This window comes from Propithecus coquereli, unplaced genomic scaffold (genome assembly GCF_000956105.1).
Source record: "Propithecus coquereli isolate 6110/MARCELLA unplaced genomic scaffold, Pcoq_1.0 Scaffold458, whole genome shotgun sequence".
Classification (NCBI taxonomy): domain Eukaryota; kingdom Metazoa; phylum Chordata; class Mammalia; order Primates; family Indriidae; genus Propithecus; species Propithecus coquereli.
The window spans coordinates 397,637-403,438 of record NW_012150374.1 but is presented as its reverse complement, the minus strand read 5'-3'; positions in this window follow the sequence as shown (position 1 = coordinate 403,438).

Here is a 5,802-nt window from a genome sequence, read left to right as displayed (position 1 = left end):
CCTGGCCGTGCGAGCGCCTTGTGGGCTCTGTCACTGCAGGAGCCAGACTGTGCCACAGGCCCATCCCGGGAGGGGTCGTGCCCTTTAACGTGGCAGAGGGAATGTTGGCCCCAGAGTTCCCCCCTCGGATGTGATGGCAGCGGCGGTTGAGCCGGGCAGTTGGAGAGGAGGGCGCCAGGCAGGTGGGACAAGAGCAGCTGAGTCTGCGGGCTGTGGGGAGAAGGAGGCCCAGGCAACGCAGGCCGCGCGGGCCACGCTCCAAGCCCCGTGACTTCCGTCCCCTCCTCCTCTGCCTCTTGTCCTTAGGATGTGAGCATTTCCTGCCCAGGTAAAGCTCCTCTCCACAGCAATTAGCAGCCACCATTTAGTCTGAGGGCCCTTGTCTCCCATCCCTAGGACATGCGGTGGTGGCCACCCACCCACCACTAGAAGGATGTGGGGACCCGAGGGCCCCCAGAGGGCTGGGGAAGCCTCGCACTTCCATTGTTGGAGCCCCCTGATATCTTAAAAAAAAAAGTAGAAATACCAAGACAGGATTTCAAAATGTGTGATATATAAAAGCCTACACTGAATAAATTAAATCCTTTCACACACACACACACACACACACACACACACACACACAGTACTGTTCACAATTTAATTGTGGGCTTTACACCAAAAAAAAAAAAAAACAGACCTTAAATTCGTGGAGCATTACTGTGTGGTTCTCAGAGGTTTAAAATGTGGTTTCTCATCTTTCTTGACTCACATCAGAACATCTCTGTGACTAAATGGGTGACCTCATTTGAAGACGCCATCATAGGCCACCGTTTTAGGCTCCTTGGGGACAGTAGGACTTGGCCAAAGCACCTGAACTTTCCTGTGTGCACTTCCTGCTTCCCTCTACTCCTCGCCCCATCCCCTGGCCCCGGCTACTCCTCGCCCCATCCCCTGGCCCCGGCTCCCTCACCGCTCCCACTCCTCCTCCTCCGCTGGCTGCCCCCACGCGGCCACACGGGTACTGGGGACGGACCACCGGAGAGGTGAGGTGCTTTCCCACAGCTTCCCTCTGTGCTGGGGACGGGGCAGGCCGGGAGGAAGGGGCTGCACGAGTTGTGGGAAAGGTCTGAGACCATCAGATATTGGTAATTTGGGTGGCTTTGAATTAAGAATAGATTTATTAAGAAAGGAGTAGGGCCATGTCTCTTTTCTGGCCAAATTGTTATGATTAAAGCTGTGTCTCCATTTAGCTGACACAGGGGAGTCCTAAGGAAAGGGCTTCCGCCATGGGCACCAAGGCAGACTGGGAATCCAGTTCTCAAACACGAAATTGTTGATTTCCTGGGTTAGAGGGGGCAGAAATGGGACACAACAGAACAACGTGGGCAGGTGTGGAAAATGTTTCTTCTTGGGATGCCCTGCGGACATCGTTTGTTCTCTCACTTTGGATAAAGACAAGGATAGAGAAAACGGTTCCAGGAGGCGCTATAAAGAAAACAACAGTGCAAATGTGATGATAAATGCCAAGTGACCCAAAACCCCTAAAGAAGGGAGGCAGTAAGGAGCAGTGGGGACTGTGACAAACTGCAGCACGTGTCCCCTGCCCAGAGGGGGCTGCTCAATGGGAGTTGACTGTAGCCACGTGAGCATACGAAGCTTGATTATTTGACAAAAGCTAGATGTCTTTTTTTGAAAAATATAATATCTCAATTTTTGAATGTTTTCCACAAATTGAAAAAAAATTTAAAAACTGTATAGGCCAAAAAAAAAAAAAAAAATGGACCTGCAAGTTTTATATGGTCCACAATCCACCAGTTAGTGTCCTCTTCTCTAAACAGAGTCCTTCCTGTTTCTGCCTGTCCAGTCTGTGGAGGTTAGGTTAGGAACCCCCTGCCTGCGAGCAGTGGGGTGCACCAGGGACTTTGTGACATTTCCCACCAACCCTCAGGTGCTCTGTGTGGAAAAAGTCATGCCAAAAACAGAGTCATGACGGCTGCAGGGGCCCTGGCCTGGTCGGGGGCTGGTTCCTCCCAACTCTTCTCCGCTCTTCCGCCGCCCACCCTGGCCCTGACTGCCAGCAAGCAGATTTCTCACCCCAGGCAGCTCCTCAGTCCTGGCAGAGGATGGCGTGACAGACGGGATAGAGACGTTAGCCAAAGCAAGCTTCCTGATTTAAAAAAGTCTCATCCCCCACTCCCTCCTGGGGCTGCCAAATTTAGCAAAGTGCTATTCCAGCTGCAATGCTTCCAAGCCGTCTTAGGTAATCGTAACTTTTCATCCCCGGGAGTGCTCGAGGAAAGTACCTCTCAGCCCCAACCTCCTGTGCACTCTGATGGTCCACCCAGCCCAGGGAGGCCTGGCCTCCCCTGTTCACCACCTTGGACTCAGGACTGCTTGAGATGGAGCTGATGGCGGCCTGCTGCCAGGACCATTTGCCATTGGAAAAGTGAACCCAAAATAGAAGTCAGAGGTAAGAATTCTCCACCAGGGATGAGTGCCACCCTGTGGAAAGGCGGATGAGGCCCCAGGGCCGGGGAAAGCTTAGCCTGCATAAGAGAAAAACAGAAACTGGGGGGCTGGCGGTGAGTCGAAGGAAATGGTGACTGTCCTCAAGTATCAGAGGGCATCGGTGTCACCTGCAGGAGAGTAGGGAAGTGTTGCAGGGAAAGTGCACGTAATTCCACGGAGGGAAAAACATTCAGCCCCTTAGGGCTATTTCTTTAGAAAATGCTTAAATTTTTATTTTGAAATGACTTCAAACTTACGGAAAGGTAACAGGAATAATGCTAAGAAATCCCAACCACTCTCCCCTGAGATTTGCAAACTGGCATTTTGCCACATTTGCTCTGGCATTCTCTTTCTATGAATCATTATTTTTTTCTCCACACATTTGAAAATGTTAATGAATTACAGACGTTTTGCTTTATTATCCCTAAAAACTTCAGTATGTATTCCCCAAGAATAAAGACATCCTCTTGTATAACAACAATTATCAAAATTATTAATTATCAAAATCAGGAAATTTAACTTTGATAAAAGATTATTGTGTAATCCACAGTTCATATTCAAATTTCACCAATTGTTCCAACAGTGTTCGTTACAGGAATTTTAGTTTTCCTGGTCCAGGATCCAATCCAGGATTGAGCGTAGCTTTAGCTGTCACGTCTGTTCAGTGTCCTTTAATCTGGAACGTGTCCTCCCCTTTCTCTGTCGCTCACGGTGTTGGCATTTTGAAGAGCACAGGCCCGTCCTGGGGAATCTCCTCTGCGTCTGTCTGGAGTTTCCTCACCGCTGCAGTCAGGTCGCGCGTTTCCTGCAGAAATACCGCGTGAGGGCCGTGTGGGAGGAAGTGACGGGGGCTGTCGGCAAAGCTCGTTGAAGCACGACGCGGTTGGCCAGAGAGAAATTCTCGCACCGAGAAGCTGTGTTGCCATGTCCCACGTCTTCCTGGATTCTTTAAATTCTTGGATTCTGTGATTCTTTCTCCTCGACATAGTTTCAGTGGAGTTTCTAAGCTTATTATGAGCTCTGTCTTCTTCATCAGCCAATCTGCTCTCCTACCTCTGGTCACCGAGGGCAGAGTGGCACCCAGCAGCCAGTGGGAGGTCATGGGCAGCTGATCAGGGACTGCGGTTGAGTGTCCACCGCGCCGTGGCAGGGACAGGGAGGACGAAAGGTCGTGCCCAAAGGCTGGGCCTGGGTCCAGGCTTCCCTCTTCCTGTCTGTGTGGCCAGGGCTGGAAGGCGTTCGCGCAGCCAAGGACCTGTGCGAGGGTGAGGGGCCAGCGTCTTTACTTTTCTCAGCCTGAACGTCCCTGCAGCAGCTCACAGCCCTCCGCGTCTACCAGCAGCAGACGCAGCAAAGGCGGGGCTGGTCCTGGGGCAGAGAAAGCTGCGAAGGGGTTTCTGGTGAGTCTCCCCAGGGGGACTTTGGCCCAGGACTGGGTCCCCCAACGGCCTTACTGCTCAGGTGCCACGCACAGCCCAGTCTCAGCCAAAGACCTCTGCTGGGCTTTTTCTCAAACCCTTCTTCTCTCCTCTCCACACTTCTCCAACCACGCGCAATAGCCTCCCGCCCCCTCGCCCATCCTCCTCCCAGACCACACTGGCCTCTACACCCTCGGAACTCCTGTAGCACAGGCCTGCATTTCTCAGCGACATCGCATACAGACAGCCTGGTTTCAGGGTTTACATTCTTACAATTATGATTCAATATCACAACACGATGGGAGGATCCCTGTGTAATTTCTGGATCTTGTTTCCCTGTCCCCAGAAGTAACCATCATCTTGAATTTGGTGTATAGCTTTCCCATTCATTTCTTAAAAATAAACTTTATTTTTTGAAGCTGGCTTTAGATTTACAAAATAATTGTGAAGATAGTACAGAGAGTTACCACATGCCCCACATCCGGTTGCCCCTAGTATTAATGTCTTACATTACTATGGTCTGTGTATTATAAGTAATGAACAAGTATTGATACACTGTTAACCGATATTTATGCTTTGTTAGATTTCCGTAGTTTTTATCCAACATCCTTTTTCTGTTCCAGGATCTCTTCCAAGATAGCACTTTACGTTCAGGCTCCTCTTGGCTGCGCTGGTTCCTCAGACTTGCCCTGGTTCTGATGGCCTTGGCAGTTCTCGGGAGCACCGGCCAGGTATTTTGTAGCAGTGCCTCCATCGGGATCGTGTTTTTCTTATGATTAGACTGAGGTTATGGGTTTTTGGGAGGAAGGCCACAGGGGAAGTGCCATTCTCATCACATCATATCGAGGGTTTCACTATCAGCGTGACTTGTCCCTGTTGACGGTGACCCTGTTCACCTGGCCCAGGTGACGTTTGCCAGGTTTTCCTTGTTTTTTCCCTTTTCCTATTGCACTGTACTCGTGGAGGTATCATATTCTAGCTAATTGTTTCTCACAGGGTTATGAGTTGACAATTCTGATACTACTGTACATGTATACTTAATTGAACAATTAAGTAAATAGGTGGCGGATGGGAAGAGGGTTTCTCACTTTTAGAACTGGAGTTTACAGATAAGCAAGGGGGGGAGGCTAGAATTATGGTAATTATGGTAATGGATCAAAGTTGGAGGATCAGTATGAACGCATGGTTAGCTTAAAATACATACAGATGGTTCCACACAGAAATATTTATGGAGATGTGTTTATGCACTAGTTAATATACATGCCTACCTCTCCTCCCCCGTCAGCTGACAGGGCCTGGAGGCAGCCACACACCAGTAACAAAGAATAAACATACCTATCACCAGGATCTTGGTTTCTAATGTCATTCTCCAATAAAAGTCACCGTGTACTTGGAGTACATCAGTACCTGGAGTAGTGAAATTTTACTACAGATATAGTTATTGGTGAATAAAATATATTATTGATTTGAAAGTATGTGGACGTTATACAAATGGTACCAGAGTGTATGTACTTTTCTGCAACTCGTTTTTTCCCCCTCTCAATTTATCATGTGTGATATTCACACAGGTTGATATATGGATTTAGTTCATTCATGTTTAGTGTCAAATAGTAAAATATTGTGTTCACATTATACAATATATTCATCCATTTTTCTATTCATGGGTGCTGAAGGTATAAGCGGAGCTGCTACAGATATTCTTGGATATTTTAAAAGGTATTTTAAATGAGCTTCCATCCTCTGTGGACTGTTCCCTTGTGCTTTCCTCGATTGAACTTCAGTGTTGATGCCGGCGAGTACGAGGCAAGGAAGGCCAGCAAGGTGGGGGGAACCTCGGAGGAGAGTGGGAGGGAGCCTCGAGGTTTGTGGCCACTCTGTATGTGACTGCTTCCGC